The 15099-nt window shown below is 47.2% G+C and overlaps 24 non-coding genes across 24 annotated transcripts; all 24 read left to right on the forward strand.

Annotated features, from left to right (window-relative positions):
- The first annotated feature begins 1236 nt into the window (after positions 1 to 1236).
- Positions 1237 to 1309, forward strand: TRNAV-UAC (transfer RNA valine (anticodon UAC)). Its single transcript has one exon. It is a non-coding gene; the product is annotated as a tRNA-Val (tRNA).
- A 429-nt stretch (positions 1310 to 1738) lies between these two features.
- Positions 1739 to 1810, forward strand: TRNAP-AGG (transfer RNA proline (anticodon AGG)). The gene has a single exon. It is a non-coding gene; the product is annotated as a tRNA-Pro (tRNA).
- Positions 1811 to 2196: 386 nt separating this feature from the next.
- Positions 2197 to 2269, forward strand: TRNAV-AAC (transfer RNA valine (anticodon AAC)). Its single transcript has one exon. It is a non-coding gene; the product is annotated as a tRNA-Val (tRNA).
- A 289-nt stretch (positions 2270 to 2558) lies between these two features.
- TRNAL-CAA (transfer RNA leucine (anticodon CAA)) lies at positions 2559 to 2670 on the forward strand. Its single transcript has 2 exons — positions 2559 to 2596; positions 2625 to 2670. It is a non-coding gene; the product is annotated as a tRNA-Leu (tRNA).
- Positions 2671 to 3596: 926 nt separating this feature from the next.
- TRNAP-CGG (transfer RNA proline (anticodon CGG)) lies at positions 3597 to 3668 on the forward strand. Its single transcript has one exon. It is a non-coding gene; the product is annotated as a tRNA-Pro (tRNA).
- Positions 3669 to 4053: 385 nt separating this feature from the next.
- Positions 4054 to 4126, forward strand: TRNAV-UAC (transfer RNA valine (anticodon UAC)). The gene has a single exon. It is a non-coding gene; the product is annotated as a tRNA-Val (tRNA).
- Positions 4127 to 4555: 429 nt separating this feature from the next.
- On the forward strand, positions 4556 to 4627 carry TRNAP-AGG (transfer RNA proline (anticodon AGG)). Its single transcript has one exon. It is a non-coding gene; the product is annotated as a tRNA-Pro (tRNA).
- A 747-nt stretch (positions 4628 to 5374) lies between these two features.
- TRNAL-CAA (transfer RNA leucine (anticodon CAA)) lies at positions 5375 to 5486 on the forward strand. The gene is made up of 2 exons: positions 5375 to 5412; positions 5441 to 5486. It is a non-coding gene; the product is annotated as a tRNA-Leu (tRNA).
- A 928-nt stretch (positions 5487 to 6414) lies between these two features.
- TRNAP-CGG (transfer RNA proline (anticodon CGG)) lies at positions 6415 to 6486 on the forward strand. Its single transcript has one exon. It is a non-coding gene; the product is annotated as a tRNA-Pro (tRNA).
- Positions 6487 to 6871: 385 nt separating this feature from the next.
- Positions 6872 to 6944, forward strand: TRNAV-UAC (transfer RNA valine (anticodon UAC)). Its single transcript has one exon. It is a non-coding gene; the product is annotated as a tRNA-Val (tRNA).
- A 429-nt stretch (positions 6945 to 7373) lies between these two features.
- TRNAP-AGG (transfer RNA proline (anticodon AGG)) lies at positions 7374 to 7445 on the forward strand. Its single transcript has one exon. It is a non-coding gene; the product is annotated as a tRNA-Pro (tRNA).
- Positions 7446 to 7831: 386 nt separating this feature from the next.
- TRNAV-AAC (transfer RNA valine (anticodon AAC)) lies at positions 7832 to 7904 on the forward strand. Its single transcript has one exon. It is a non-coding gene; the product is annotated as a tRNA-Val (tRNA).
- A 289-nt stretch (positions 7905 to 8193) lies between these two features.
- Positions 8194 to 8305, forward strand: TRNAL-CAA (transfer RNA leucine (anticodon CAA)). The gene is made up of 2 exons: positions 8194 to 8231; positions 8260 to 8305. It is a non-coding gene; the product is annotated as a tRNA-Leu (tRNA).
- A 926-nt stretch (positions 8306 to 9231) lies between these two features.
- On the forward strand, positions 9232 to 9303 carry TRNAP-CGG (transfer RNA proline (anticodon CGG)). The gene has a single exon. It is a non-coding gene; the product is annotated as a tRNA-Pro (tRNA).
- Positions 9304 to 9688: 385 nt separating this feature from the next.
- Positions 9689 to 9761, forward strand: TRNAV-UAC (transfer RNA valine (anticodon UAC)). Its single transcript has one exon. It is a non-coding gene; the product is annotated as a tRNA-Val (tRNA).
- A 429-nt stretch (positions 9762 to 10190) lies between these two features.
- TRNAP-AGG (transfer RNA proline (anticodon AGG)) lies at positions 10191 to 10262 on the forward strand. The gene has a single exon. It is a non-coding gene; the product is annotated as a tRNA-Pro (tRNA).
- A 386-nt stretch (positions 10263 to 10648) lies between these two features.
- Positions 10649 to 10721, forward strand: TRNAV-AAC (transfer RNA valine (anticodon AAC)). The gene has a single exon. It is a non-coding gene; the product is annotated as a tRNA-Val (tRNA).
- A 288-nt stretch (positions 10722 to 11009) lies between these two features.
- On the forward strand, positions 11010 to 11121 carry TRNAL-CAA (transfer RNA leucine (anticodon CAA)). The gene is made up of 2 exons: positions 11010 to 11047; positions 11076 to 11121. It is a non-coding gene; the product is annotated as a tRNA-Leu (tRNA).
- Positions 11122 to 12049: 928 nt separating this feature from the next.
- Positions 12050 to 12121, forward strand: TRNAP-CGG (transfer RNA proline (anticodon CGG)). Its single transcript has one exon. It is a non-coding gene; the product is annotated as a tRNA-Pro (tRNA).
- A 385-nt stretch (positions 12122 to 12506) lies between these two features.
- TRNAV-UAC (transfer RNA valine (anticodon UAC)) lies at positions 12507 to 12579 on the forward strand. Its single transcript has one exon. It is a non-coding gene; the product is annotated as a tRNA-Val (tRNA).
- A 429-nt stretch (positions 12580 to 13008) lies between these two features.
- On the forward strand, positions 13009 to 13080 carry TRNAP-AGG (transfer RNA proline (anticodon AGG)). The gene has a single exon. It is a non-coding gene; the product is annotated as a tRNA-Pro (tRNA).
- A 386-nt stretch (positions 13081 to 13466) lies between these two features.
- On the forward strand, positions 13467 to 13539 carry TRNAV-AAC (transfer RNA valine (anticodon AAC)). Its single transcript has one exon. It is a non-coding gene; the product is annotated as a tRNA-Val (tRNA).
- A 289-nt stretch (positions 13540 to 13828) lies between these two features.
- Positions 13829 to 13940, forward strand: TRNAL-CAA (transfer RNA leucine (anticodon CAA)). The gene is made up of 2 exons: positions 13829 to 13866; positions 13895 to 13940. It is a non-coding gene; the product is annotated as a tRNA-Leu (tRNA).
- A 926-nt stretch (positions 13941 to 14866) lies between these two features.
- On the forward strand, positions 14867 to 14938 carry TRNAP-CGG (transfer RNA proline (anticodon CGG)). Its single transcript has one exon. It is a non-coding gene; the product is annotated as a tRNA-Pro (tRNA).
- Positions 14939 to 15099: the final 161 nt, after the last annotated feature.

A 15099-nucleotide genomic window follows, 5' to 3' on the forward strand; every position in this document is an offset into this window, starting at 1 on the left:
CACCTCAGGCACACCTTCCGTTAAATTTGCACTCCATCACACTAACTGCTGTGCTGGTTTCTCATTAAGCAGTTGATCCCATCTTTGTTGTGAGGCTCTCCTGCCACCTTTTGGGCGGAGAAGGCACTGTCCCTGCAACAACACAGGCAGACATGTTCAACAGGGCTTCCTGGTTATGTGGGAGGAGCAGATTGTCATTGGTCCCCCCTTGCGAATTTTAATTTACATAAGGAAGACAGAGAGGTAGCTGGGAGTAGGCAGTACACACGGACATTGAACTCTATCTTGTGATTTGCAGCCAATTCTAGATTGAGGCAGGAGGAAAGGAGGTGACTTGCCCAACAATGGCCATTCTGGGAATTCAGCCACCCTGGGTCTCCCAGGTGAGTGTTTCAGTCCTGCGAGCCACTCATATAAATCTCGCCTGATCGAGCCTGATCGAGCGTGTTTGAATCCAAGAATCAAACACCTCTTTCTTAGGAGCAAGAATTGGCAGGCCCTCCCTTGCTTCTGGGGTGGAAGTTAATGGGACAAGGGTCCAGGACTTGCAGAGAAGTACAAGTGCCAGAAAGTGCCTGCAGTTCTCATCAGTGCCTTTTTTCTGCTCACTGGCAGCTAGGATATCGGCTGATCCCTTCCTTGCAAGAGTGAAAAAAGCAACACCTTGAGAGAAAACATGACTTTGTGTGGCTCACATAGAGAGAGAGAGCAGCCAAATAGCACTGCTTTGTTTTTGAAAGACGCATCAGAAATTGTTCAAATTGCTGACAGGGGAATCAGGCTCGTTGGTCTAGGGGTATGATTCTCACTTCGGGTGCGAGAGGTCCCTGGTTCAAATCCCGGACGAGCCCATGCTGTGGAATTATTTTTAGGCTGCTTATTATGTAGGACCATTTCTTCTTTTCAATGCTATAAGACGCCGTGTATGGTGAAAAAGTTCCTTTCCCTGCACGCTGTTTCCCAGTTTTGGCGTATGGAATTTCAGTGCCGGACTTCTTTGCAACTGCTTTTCTGGGGTGGACCATCAGTGTAGGAACATTAAATTCAAAGTGTTTTTCTAGCGTGATTTCAGGTATGGTTTTAAAATCGCCTTTTGGAATAAAAGTGGTCCTCGTTCCTTTCTTCCAAAGAAAGAGATCGGGTAAGGAGGGTCCAACGTTGAGCTTCATGGACATTGGCCCTTGGTCTGTGCTTTCCAGCCCACTACATGCCAAGAAGATTGCTGCAAGAGTATCTGTTTCTGTGGTGTAGTGGTTATCACGTTCGCTTTACACGCGAAAGGTCCCTGGTTCGAGACCGGGCAGAAACAGCAGCTTATTGTTTGCATTTACTCTCTCAACTTATAGGAAAGCTGAGATAATGGAAGCTGTCTATCCCTCACCAGCGTGACGTACTGTGCTCCAGGGGCATCAGTGACAGCTCAAAAAGAGAAGTGTCGATAGTTTGCGCCATTCGTTTGCACGTCCTTTTGTACTGAAGGGTGGGCCTACTTGATGAAAGCAAGGCATGAGAGCAGAAATTGTTTTATTGTCCTCACCGAGAGCATACACCTAGAGCAAACAAAATGTCTGAAGGATGGAGGTATTTTCATTTCTTGTTCGATGACGGCCATGGAAAAGACAGCAACCATATTGCAGAAGAGAGCAGCATGTGCAGTTGCTTGCTTTGGGTGAATCATTCACCAACTCGCTGCCAATAACCCCCGGAGCCGGTGCAAAAGGTGACTCTTGTGTGCCTCGGCTCGTTGGTCTAGGGGTATGATTCTCGCTTAGGGTGCGAGAGGTCCCGGGTTCAAATCCCGGACGAGCCCTTTTTTAGAGGTAAACATACGAATCCTACTCAAAACTGACAATGCCTGACTATTTCTCATTACACTCGGCGCATTGTTGCACAAATTATTTTGAACCTCAGAAGAAAAACGGATATCCATGCTTTTTCTGCCTTCATGCTTAGTCTGTGTGTGTCCCAGGTGATGCTTTCCCAAGCTGTACTTGCTGGCATTTAGGCATCAGATATTTGTCTGTCGATGCCTGCATAAGTAAATTTTTAATACGTCTAATTGCAAGCATGTTGGCTGATATCTCTGCAGTTTTCACACTTGCTCCTCGCTTTCTGAGTGGCTGCTGATACAGCAGAATAGAAGTAGAGAGAATCCTTGAGAGGAACCTTGCTCTAACAGTAAAACACAGCAAGTTAGTTTCTGTAGTGTAGTGGTCATCACGTTCGCCTAACACGCGAAAGGTCCCCGGTTTGAGACCGGGCAGAAACACTGTGCATGAGCTGCTTTTATGTGCACCCTCTAAAACCTTATTATCTCAATGCAAGCTTAAGAAGAGGCGGTCCATGAACCCAGCGAGCTGTGGGAAACTTCCTTTACTTTTCCAAGACGAAACAAAGTAATCCGCATCCATCAGTGGTCGCTCTTGTGCCTAGCTTTTTTTTTTATCATGCCATCGTGTATTGTGGGGCCTTTACACCTGTGACATTGCTGCGAACGCTGTAAGTGCAAACATTGGCAAGTGCAGACAGAAGAGTCAGACCTGTACATAGCCAGGGCTGTCAGGATGGCCGAGTGGTCTAAGGCGCCAGACTCAAGAGAGCTTGATCTTCAGTGCAACTGAGACTTCTGGTCTCCTCATGGAGGCGTGGGTTCAAATCCCACTTCTGACAGGTCTCTTTTACACCCTTAAATCGTCCTGTTTTTTGCAGTGCATTCCCCACACACCACAATCTTTGCACGGACCTGTAACATATGACGAGAAATCCACCAACGATCAGGCTGGGCCCTCAATCACAATTCCATGTATTCCTGGAAGGGACACCTCAGGCACACCTTCCGTTAAATTTGCACTCCATCACACTAACTGCTGTGCTGGTTTCTCATTAAGCAGTTGATCCCATCTTTGTTGTGAGGCTCTCCTGCCACCTTTTGGGCGGAGAAGGCACTGTCCCTGCAACAACACAGGCAGACATGTTCAACAGGGCTTCCTGGTTATGTGGGAGGAGCAGATTGTCATTGGTCCCCCCTTGCGAATTTTAATTTACATAAGGAAGACAGAGAGGTAGCTGGGAGTAGGCAGTACACACGGACATTGAACTCTATCTTGTGATTTGCAGCCAATTCTAGATTGAGGCAGGAGGAAAGGAGGTGACTTGCCCAACAATGGCCATTCTGGGAATTCAGCCACCCTGGGTCTCCCAGGTGAGTGTTTCAGTCCTGCGAGCCACTCATATAAATCTCGCCTGATCGAGCCTGATCGAGCGTGTTTGAATCCAAGAATCAAACACCTCTTTCTTAGGAGCAAGAATTGGCAGGCCCTCCCTTGCTTCTGGGGTGGAAGTTAATGGGGCAAGGGTCCAGGACTTGCAGAGAAGTACAAGTGCCAGAAAGTGCCTGCAGTTCTCATCAGTGCCTTTTTTCTGCTCACTGGCAGCTAGGATATCGGCTGATCCCTTCCTTGCAAGAGTGAAAAAAGCAACACCTTGAGAGAAAACATGACTTTGTGTGGCTCACATAGAGAGAGAGCAGCCAAATAGCACTGCTTTGTTTCTGAAAGACGCATCAGAAATTGTTCAAATTGCTGACAGGGGAATCAGGCTCGTTGGTCTAGGGGTATGATTCTCGCTTCGGGTGCGAGAGGTCCCGGGTTCAAATCCCGGACGAGCCCATGTTGTGGAATTATTTTTAGGCTGCTTATTATGTAGGACCATTTCTTCTTTTCAATGCTATAAGACGCCGTGTATGGTGAAAAAGTTCCTTTCCCTGCACGCTGTTTCCCAGTTTTGGCGTATGGAATTTCAGTGCCGGACTTCTTTGCAACTGCTTTTCTGGGGTGGACCATCAGTGTAGGAACATTAAATTCAAAGTGTTTTTCTAGCGTGATTTCAGGTATGGTTTTAAAATCGCCTTTTGGAATAAAAGTGGTCCTCGTTCCTTTCTTCCAAAGAAAGAGATCGGGTAAGGAGGGTCCAACGTTGAGCTTCATGGACATTGGCCCTTGGTCTGTGCTTTCCAGCCCACTACATGCCAAGAAGATTGCTGCAAGAGTATCTGTTTCTGTGGTGTAGTGGTTATCACGTTCGCTTTACACGCGAAAGGTCCCTGGTTCGAGACCGGGCAGAAACAGCAGCTTATTGTTTGCATTTACTCTCTCAACTTATAGGAAAGCTGAGATAATGGAAGCTGTCTATCCCTCACCAGCGTGACGTACTGTGCTCCAGGGGCATCAGTGACAGCTCAAAAAGAGAAGTGACGATAGTTTGCGCCATTCGTTTGCACGTCCTTTTGTACTGAAGGGTGGGCCTACTTGATGAAAGCAAGGCATGAGAGCAGAAATTGTTTTATTGTCCTCACCGAGAGCATACACCTAGAGCAAACAAAATGTCTGAAGGATGGAGGTATTTTCATTTCTTGTTCGATGACGGCCATGGAAAAGACAGCAACCATATTGCAGAAGAGAGCAGCATGTGCAGTTGCTTGCTTTGGGTGAATCATTCACCAACTCGCTGCCAATAACCCCCGGAGCCGGTGCAAAAGGTGACTCTTGTGTGCCTCGGCTCGTTGGTCTAGGGGTATGATTCTCGCTTAGGGTGCGAGAGGTCCCGGGTTCAAATCCCGGACGAGCCCTTTTTTAGAGGTAAACATACAAATCCTACTCAAAACTGACAATGCCTGACTATTTCTCATTACACTCGGCGCATTGTTGCACAAATTATTTTGAACCTCAGAAGAAAAACGGATATCCATGCTTTTTCTGCCTTCATGCTTAGTCTGTGTGTCCCCCAGGTGATGCTTTCCCAAGCTGTACTTGCTGGCATTTAGGCATCAGATATTTGTCTGTCGATGCCTGCATAAGTAAATTTTTAATACGTCTAATTGCAAGCATGTTGGCTGATATCTCTGCAGTTTTCACACTTGCTCCTCGCTTTCTGAGTGGCTGCTGATACAGCAGAATAGAAGTAGAGAGAATCCTTGAGAGGAACCTTGCTCTAACAGTAAAACACAGCAAGTTAGTTTCTGTGGTGTAGTGGTCATCACGTTCGTCTAACACGCGAAAGGTCCCCGGTTCGAGACCGTGCAGAAACACTGTGCATGAGCTGCTTTTATGTGCACCCTCTAAAACCTTATTATCTCAATGCAAGCTTAAGAAGAGGCGGTCCATGAACCCAGCGAGCTGTGGGAAACTTCTTTTACTTTTCCAAGACGAAACAAAGTAATCCGCATCCATCAGTGGTCGCTCTTGTGCCTAGCTTTTTTTTTATCATGCCATCGTGTATTGTGGGGCCTTTACACCTGTGACATTGCTGCGAACGCTGTAAGTGCAAACATTGGCAAGTGCAGACAGAAGAGTCAGACCTGTACATAGCCAGGGCTGTCAGGATGGCCGAGTGGTCTAAGGCGCCAGACTCAAGAGAGCTTGATCTTCAGTGCAACTGAGACTTCTGGTCTCCTCATGGAGGCGTGGGTTCAAATCCCACTTCTGACAGGTCTCTTTTACACCCTTAAATCGTCCTGTTTTTTGCAGTGCATTCCCCACACACCACAATCTTTGCACGGACCTGTAACATATGACGAGAAATCCACCAACGATCAGGCTGGGCCCTCAATCACAATTCCATGTATTCCTGGAAGGGACACCTCAGGCACACCTTCCGTTAAATTTGCACTCCATCACACTAACTGCTGTGCTGGTTTCTCATTAAGCAGTTGATCCCATCTTTGTTGTGAGGCTCTCCTGCCACCTTTTGGGCGGAGAAGGCACTGTCCCTGCAACAACACAGGCAGACATGTTCAACAGGGCTTCCTGGTTATGTGGGAGGAGCAGATTGTCATTGGTCCCCCCTTGCGAATTTTAATTTACATAAGGAAGACAGAGAGGTAGCTGGGAGTAGGCAGTACACACGGACATTGAACTCTATCTTGTGATTTGCAGCCAATTCTAGATTGAGGCAGGAGGAAAGGAGGTGACTTGCCCAACAATGGCCATTCTGGGAATTCAGCCACCCTGGGTCTCCCAGGTGAGTGTTTCAGTCCTGCGAGCCACTCATATAAATCTCGCCTGATCGAGCCTGATCGAGCGTGTTTGAATCCAAGAATCAAACACCTCTTTCTTAGGAGCAAGAATTGGCAGGCCCTCCCTTGCTTCTGGGGTGGAAGTTAATGGGACAAGGGTCCAGGACTTGCAGAGAAGTACAAGTGCCAGAAAGTGCCTGCAGTTCTCATCAGTGCCTTTTTTCTGCTCACTGGCAGCTAGGATATCGGCTGATCCCTTCCTTGCAAGAGTGAAAAAAGCAACACCTTGAGAGAAAACATGACTTTGTGTGGCTCACATAGAGAGAGAGAGCAGCCAAATAGCACTGCTTTGTTTTTGAAAGACGCATCAGAAATTGTTCAAATTGCTGACAGGGGAATCAGGCTCGTTGGTCTAGGGGTATGATTCTCACTTCGGGTGCGAGAGGTCCCGGGTTCAAATCCCGGACGAGCCCATGCTGTGGAATTATTTTTAGGCTGCTTATTATGTAGGACCATTTCTTCTTTTCAATGCTATAAGACGCCGTGTATGGTGAAAAAGTTCCTTTCCCTGCACGCTGTTTCCCAGTTTTGGCGTATGGAATTTCAGTGCCGGACTTCTTTGCAACTGCTTTTCTGGGGTGGACCATCAGTGTAGGAACATTAAATTCAAAGTGTTTTTCTAGCGTGATTTCAGGTATGGTTTTAAAATCGCCTTTTGGAATAAAAGTGGTCCTCGTTCCTTTCTTCCAAAGAAAGAGATCGGGTAAGGAGGGTCCAACGTTGAGCTTCATGGACATTGGCCCTTGGTCTGTGCTTTCCAGCCCACTACATGCCAAGAAGATTGCTGCAAGAGTATCTGTTTCTGTGGTGTAGTGGTTATCACGTTCGCTTTACACGCGAAAGGTCCCTGGTTCGAGACCGGGCAGAAACAGCAGCTTATTGTTTGCATTTACTCTCTCAACTTATAGGAAAGCTGAGATAATGGAAGCTGTCTATCCCTCACCAGCGTGACGTACTGTGCTCCAGGGGCATCAGTGACAGCTCAAAAAGAGAAGTGTCGATAGTTTGCGCCATTCGTTTGCACGTCCTTTTGTACTGAAGGGTGGGCCTACTTGATGAAAGCAAGGCATGAGAGCAGAAATTGTTTTATTGTCCTCACCGAGAGCATACACCTAGAGCAAACAAAATGTCTGAAGGATGGAGGTATTTTCATTTCTTGTTCGATGACGGCCATGGAAAAGACAGCAACCATATTGCAGAAGAGAGCAGCATGTGCAGTTGCTTGCTTTGGGTGAATCATTCACCAACTCGCTGCCAATAACCCCCGGAGCCGGTGCAAAAGGTGACTCTTGTGTGCCTCGGCTCGTTGGTCTAGGGGTATGATTCTCGCTTAGGGTGCGAGAGGTCCCGGGTTCAAATCCCGGACGAGCCCTTTTTTAGAGGTAAACATACGAATCCTACTCAAAACTGACAATGCCTGACTATTTCTCATTACACTCGGCGCATTGTTGCACAAATTATTTTGAACCTCAGAAGAAAAACGGATATCCATGCTTTTTCTGCCTTCATGCTTAGTCTGTGTGTGTCCCAGGTGATGCTTTCCCAAGCTGTACTTGCTGGCATTTAGGCATCAGATATTTGTCTGTCGATGCCTGCATAAGTAAATTTTTAATACGTCTAATTGCAAGCATGTTGGCTGATATCTCTGCAGTTTTCACACTTGCTCCTCGCTTTCTGAGTGGCTGCTGATACAGCAGAATAGAAGTAGAGAGAATCCTTGAGAGGAACCTTGCTCTAACAGTAAAACACAGCAAGTTAGTTTCTGTAGTGTAGTGGTCATCACGTTCGCCTAACACGCGAAAGGTCCCCGGTTTGAGACCGGGCAGAAACACTGTGCATGAGCTGCTTTTATGTGCACCCTCTAAAACCTTATTATCTCAATGCAAGCTTAAGAAGAGGCGGTCCATGAACCCAGCGAGCTGTGGGAAACTTCCTTTACTTTTCCAAGACGAAACAAAGTAATCCGCATCCATCAGTGGTCGCTCTTGTGCCTAGCTTTTTTTTTTATCATGCCATCGTGTATTGTGGGGCCTTTACACCTGTGACATTGCTGCGAACGCTGTAAGTGCAAACATTGGCAAGTGCAGACAGAAGAGTCAGACCTGTACATAGCCAGGGCTGTCAGGATGGCCGAGTGGTCTAAGGCGCCAGACTCAAGAGAGCTTGATCTTCAGTGCAACTGAGACTTCTGGTCTCCTCATGGAGGCGTGGGTTCAAATCCCACTTCTGACAGGTCTCTTTTACACCCTTAAATCGTCCTGTTTTTTGCAGTGCATTCCCCACACACCACAATCTTTGCACGGACCTGTAACATATGACGAGAAATCCACCAACGATCAGGCTGGGCCCTCAATCACAATTCCATGTATTCCTGGAAGGGACACCTCAGGCACACCTTCCGTTAAATTTGCACTCCATCACACTAACTGCTGTGCTGGTTTCTCATTAAGCAGTTGATCCCATCTTTGTTGTGAGGCTCTCCTGCCACCTTTTGGGCGGAGAAGGCACTGTCCCTGCAACAACACAGGCAGACATGTTCAACAGGGCTTCCTGGTTATGTGGGAGGAGCAGATTGTCATTGGTCCCCCCTTGCGAATTTTAATTTACATAAGGAAGACAGAGAGGTAGCTGGGAGTAGGCAGTACACACGGACATTGAACTCTATCTTGTGATTTGCAGCCAATTCTAGATTGAGGCAGGAGGAAAGGAGGTGACTTGCCCAACAATGGCCATTCTGGGAATTCAGCCACCCTGGGTCTCCCAGGTGAGTGTTTCAGTCCTGCGAGCCACTCATATAAATCTCGCCTGATCGAGCCTGATCGAGCGTGTTTGAATCCAAGAATCAAACACCTCTTTCTTAGGAGCAAGAATTGGCAGGCCCTCCCTTGCTTCTGGGGTGGAAGTTAATGGGGCAAGGGTCCAGGACTTGCAGAGAAGTACAAGTGCCAGAAAGTGCCTGCAGTTCTCATCAGTGCCTTTTTTCTGCTCACTGGCAGCTAGGATATCGGCTGATCCCTTCCTTGCAAGAGTGAAAAAAGCAACACCTTGAGAGAAAACATGACTTTGTGTGGCTCACATAGAGAGAGAGCAGCCAAATAGCACTGCTTTGTTTCTGAAAGACGCATCAGAAATTGTTCAAATTGCTGACAGGGGAATCAGGCTCGTTGGTCTAGGGGTATGATTCTCGCTTCGGGTGCGAGAGGTCCCGGGTTCAAATCCCGGACGAGCCCATGTTGTGGAATTATTTTTAGGCTGCTTATTATGTAGGACCATTTCTTCTTTTCAATGCTATAAGACGCCGTGTATGGTGAAAAAGTTCCTTTCCCTGCACGCTGTTTCCCAGTTTTGGCGTATGGAATTTCAGTGCCGGACTTCTTTGCAACTGCTTTTCTGGGGTGGACCATCAGTGTAGGAACATTAAATTCAAAGTGTTTTTCTAGCGTGATTTCAGGTATGGTTTTAAAATCGCCTTTTGGAATAAAAGTGGTCCTCGTTCCTTTCTTCCAAAGAAAGAGATCGGGTAAGGAGGGTCCAACGTTGAGCTTCATGGACATTGGCCCTTGGTCTGTGCTTTCCAGCCCACTACATGCCAAGAAGATTGCTGCAAGAGTATCTGTTTCTGTGGTGTAGTGGTTATCACGTTCGCTTTACACGCGAAAGGTCCCTGGTTCGAGACCGGGCAGAAACAGCAGCTTATTGTTTGCATTTACTCTCTCAACTTATAGGAAAGCTGAGATAATGGAAGCTGTCTATCCCTCACCAGCGTGACGTACTGTGCTCCAGGGGCATCAGTGACAGCTCAAAAAGAGAAGTGACGATAGTTTGCGCCATTCGTTTGCACGTCCTTTTGTACTGAAGGGTGGGCCTACTTGATGAAAGCAAGGCATGAGAGCAGAAATTGTTTTATTGTCCTCACCGAGAGCATACACCTAGAGCAAACAAAATGTCTGAAGGATGGAGGTATTTTCATTTCTTGTTCGATGACGGCCATGGAAAAGACAGCAACCATATTGCAGAAGAGAGCAGCATGTGCAGTTGCTTGCTTTGGGTGAATCATTCACCAACTCGCTGCCAATAACCCCCGGAGCCGGTGCAAAAGGTGACTCTTGTGTGCCTCGGCTCGTTGGTCTAGGGGTATGATTCTCGCTTAGGGTGCGAGAGGTCCCGGGTTCAAATCCCGGACGAGCCCTTTTTTAGAGGTAAACATACAAATCCTACTCAAAACTGACAATGCCTGACTATTTCTCATTACACTCGGCGCATTGTTGCACAAATTATTTTGAACCTCAGAAGAAAAACGGATATCCATGCTTTTTCTGCCTTCATGCTTAGTCTGTGTGTCCCCCAGGTGATGCTTTCCCAAGCTGTACTTGCTGGCATTTAGGCATCAGATATTTGTCTGTCGATGCCTGCATAAGTAAATTTTTAATACGTCTAATTGCAAGCATGTTGGCTGATATCTCTGCAGTTTTCACACTTGCTCCTCGCTTTCTGAGTGGCTGCTGATACAGCAGAATAGAAGTAGAGAGAATCCTTGAGAGGAACCTTGCTCTAACAGTAAAACACAGCAAGTTAGTTTCTGTGGTGTAGTGGTCATCACGTTCGTCTAACACGCGAAAGGTCCCCGGTTCGAGACCGGGCAGAAACACTGTGCATGAGCTGCTTTTATGTGCACCCTCTAAAACCTTATTATCTCAATGCAAGCTTAAGAAGAGGCGGTCCATGAACCCAGCGAGCTGTGGGAAACTTCTTTTACTTTTCCAAGACGAAACAAAGTAATCCGCATCCATCAGTGGTCGCTCTTGTGCCTAGCTTTTTTTTTATCATGCCATCGTGTATTGTGGGGCCTTTACACCTGTGACATTGCTGCGAACGCTGTAAGTGCAAACATTGGCAAGTGCAGACAGAAGAGTCAGACCTGTACATAGCCAGGGCTGTCAGGATGGCCGAGTGGTCTAAGGCGCCAGACTCAAGAGAGCTTGATCTTCAGTGCAACTGAGACTTCTGGTCTCCTCATGGAGGCGTGGGTTCAAATCCCACTTCTGACAGGTCTCTTTTACACCCTTAAATCGTCCTGTTTTTTGCAGTGCATTCCCCACACACCACAATCTTTGCACGGACCTGTAACATATGACGAGAAATCCACCAACGATCAGGCTGGGCCCTCAATCACAATTCCATGTATTCCTGGAAGGGACACCTCAGGCACACCTTCCGTTAAATTTGCACTCCATCACACTAACTGCTGTGCTGGTTTCTCATTAAGCAGTTGATCCCATCTTTGTTGTGAGGCTCTCCTGCCACCTTTTGGGCGGAGAAGGCACTGTCCCTGCAACAACACAGGCAGACATGTTCAACAGGGCTTCCTGGTTATGTGGGAGGAGCAGATTGTCATTGGTCCCCCCTTGCGAATTTTAATTTACATAAGGAAGACAGAGAGGTAGCTGGGAGTAGGCAGTACACACGGACATTGAACTCTATCTTGTGATTTGCAGCCAATTCTAGATTGAGGCAGGAGGAAAGGAGGTGACTTGCCCAACAATGGCCATTCTGGGAATTCAGCCACCCTGGGTCTCCCAGGTGAGTGTTTCAGTCCTGCGAGCCACTCATATAAATCTCGCCTGATCGAGCCTGATCGAGCGTGTTTGAATCCAAGAATCAAACACCTCTTTCTTAGGAGCAAGAATTGGCAGGCCCTCCCTTGCTTCTGGGGTGGAAGTTAATGGGACAAGGGTCCAGGACTTGCAGAGAAGTACAAGTGCCAGAAAGTGCCTGCAGTTCTCATCAGTGCCTTTTTTCTGCTCACTGGCAGCTAGGATATCGGCTGATCCCTTCCTTGCAAGAGTGAAAAAAGCAACACCTTGAGAGAAAACATGACTTTGTGTGGCTCACATAGAGAGAGAGAGCAGCCAAATAGCACTGCTTTGTTTTTGAAAGACGCATCAGAAATTGTTCAAATTGCTGACAGGGGAATCAGGCTCGTTGGTCTAGGGGTATGATTCTCACTTCGGGTGCGAGAGGTCCCGGGTTCAAATCCCGGACGAGCCCATGCTGTGGAATTATTTTTAGGCTGCTTATTATGTAGGACCATTTCTTCTTTTCAATGCTATAAGACGCCGTGTATGGTGAAAAAGTTCCTTTCCCTGCACGCTGTTTCCCAGTTTTGGCGTATGGAATTTCAGTGCCGGACTTCTTTGCAACTGCTTTTCTGGGGTGGACCATCAGTGTAGGAACATTAAATTCAAAGTGTTTTTCTAGCGTGATTTCAGGTATGGTTTTAAAATCGCCTTTTGGAATAAAAGTGGTCCTCGTTCCTTTCTTCCAAAGAAAGAGATCGGGTAAGGAGGGTCCAACGTTGAGCTTCATGGACATTGGCCCTTGGTCTGTGCTTTCCAGCCCACTACATGCCAAGAAGATTGCTGCAAGAGTATCTGTTTCTGTGGTGTAGTGGTTATCACGTTCGCTTTACACGCGAAAGGTCCCTGGTTCGAGACCGGGCAGAAACAGCAGCTTATTGTTTGCATTTACTCTCTCAACTTATAGGAAAGCTGAGATAATGGAAGCTGTCTATCCCTCACCAGCGTGACGTACTGTGCTCCAGGGGCATCAGTGACAGCTCAAAAAGAGAAGTGTCGATAGTTTGCGCCATTCGTTTGCACGTCCTTTTGTACTGAAGGGTGGGCCTACTTGATGAAAGCAAGGCATGAGAGCAGAAATTGTTTTATTGTCCTCACCGAGAGCATACACCTAGAGCAAACAAAATGTCTGAAGGATGGAGGTATTTTCATTTCTTGTTCGATGACGGCCATGGAAAAGACAGCAACCATATTGCAGAAGAGAGCAGCATGTGCAGTTGCTTGCTTTGGGTGAATCATTCACCAACTCGCTGCCAATAACCCCCGGAGCCGGTGCAAAAGGTGACTCTTGTGTGCCTCGGCTCGTTGGTCTAGGGGTATGATTCTCGCTTAGGGTGCGAGAGGTCCCGGGTTCAAATCCCGGACGAGCCCTTTTTTAGAGGTAAACATACGAATCCTACTCAAAACTGACAATGCCTGACTATTTCTCATTACACTCGGCGCATTGTTGCACAAATTATTTTGAACCTCAGAAGAAAAACGGATATCCATGCTTTTTCTGCCTTCATGCTTAGTCTGTGTGTGTCCCAGGTGATGCTTTCCCAAGCTGTACTTGCTGGCATTTAGGCATCAGATATTTGTCTGTCGATGCCTGCATAAGTAAATTTTTAATACGTCTAATTGCAAGCATGTTGGCTGATATCTCTGCAGTTTTCACACTTGCTCCTCGCTTTCTGAGTGGCTGCTGATACAGCAGAATAGAAGTAGAGAGAATCCTTGAGAGGAACCTTGCTCTAACAGTAAAACACAGCAAGTTAGTTTCTGTAGTGTAGTGGTCATCACGTTCGCCTAACACGCGAAAGGTCCCCGGTTTGAGACCGGGCAGAAACACTGTGCATGAGCTGCTTTTATGTGCACCCTCTAAAACCTTATTATCTCAATGCAAGCTTAAGAAGAGGCGGTCCATGAACCCAGCGAGCTGTGGGAAACTTCCTTTACTTTTCCAAGACGAAACAAAGTAATCCGCATCCATCAGTGGTCGCTCTTGTGCCTAGCTTTTTTTTTTATCATGCCATCGTGTATTGTGGGGCCTTTACACCTGTGACATTGCTGCGAACGCTGTAAGTGCAAACATTGGCAAGTGCAGACAGAAGAGTCAGACCTGTACATAGCCAGGGCTGTCAGGATGGCCGAGTGGTCTAAGGCGCCAGACTCAAGAGAGCTTGATCTTCAGTGCAACTGAGACTTCTGGTCTCCTCATGGAGGCGTGGGTTCAAATCCCACTTCTGACAGGTCTCTTTTACACCCTTAAATCGTCCTGTTTTTTGCAGTGCATTCCCCACACACCACAATCTTTGCACGGACCTGTAACATATGACGAGAAATCCACCAACGATCAGGCTGGGCCCTCAATCACAATTCCATGTATTCCTGGAAGGGACACCTCAGGCACACCTTCCGTTAAATTTGCACTCCATCACACTAACTGCTGTGCTGGTTTCTCATTAAGCAGTTGATCCCATCTTTGTTGTGAGGCTCTCCTGCCACCTTTTGGGCGGAGAAGGCACTGTCCCTGCAACAACACAGGCAGACATGTTCAACAGGGCTTCCTGGTTATGTGGGAGGAGCAGATTGTCATTGGTCCCCCCTTGCGAATTTTAATTTACATAAGGAAGACAGAGAGGTAGCTGGGAGTAGGCAGTACACACGGACATTGAACTCTATCTTGTGATTTGCAGCCAATTCTAGATTGAGGCAGGAGGAAAGGAGGTGACTTGCCCAACAATGGCCATTCTGGGAATTCACCCACCCTGGGTCTCCCAGGTGAGTGTTTTAGTCCTGCGAGCCACTCATATAAATCTCGCCTGATCGAGCCTGATCGAGCGTGTTTGAATCCAAGAATCAAACACCTCTTTCTTAGGAGCAAGAATTGGCAGGCCCTCCCTTGCTTCTGGGGTGGAAGTTAATGGGGCAAGGGTCCAGGACTTGCAGAGAAGTACAAGTGCCAGAAAGTGCCTGCAGTTCTCATCAGTGCCTTTTTTCTGCTCACTGGCAGCTAGGATATCGGCTGATCCCTTCCTTGCAAGAGTGAAAAAAACAACACCTTGAGAGAAAACATGACTTTGTGTGGCTCACATAGAGAGAGAGCAGCCAAATAGCACTGCTTTGTTTCTGAAAGACGCATCAGAAATTGTTCAAATTGCTGACAGGGGAATCAGGCTCGTTGGTCTAGGGGTATGATTCTCGCTTCGGGTGCGAGAGGTCCCGGGTTCAAATCCCGGACGAGTCCATGTTGTGGAATTATTTTTAGGCTGCTTATTATGTAGGACCATTTCTTCTTTTCAATGCTATAAGACGCCGTGTATGGTGAAAAAGTTCCTTTCCCTGCACGCTGTTTCCCAGTTTTGGCATATAGAATTTCAGTGCCGGACTTCTTTGCAACTGCTTTTC

The sequence above is a fragment of the Triturus cristatus genome, chromosome 10 (genome assembly GCF_964204655.1).
Source record: "Triturus cristatus chromosome 10, aTriCri1.1, whole genome shotgun sequence".
Classification (NCBI taxonomy): Eukaryota; Metazoa; Chordata; class Amphibia; order Caudata; family Salamandridae; genus Triturus; species Triturus cristatus.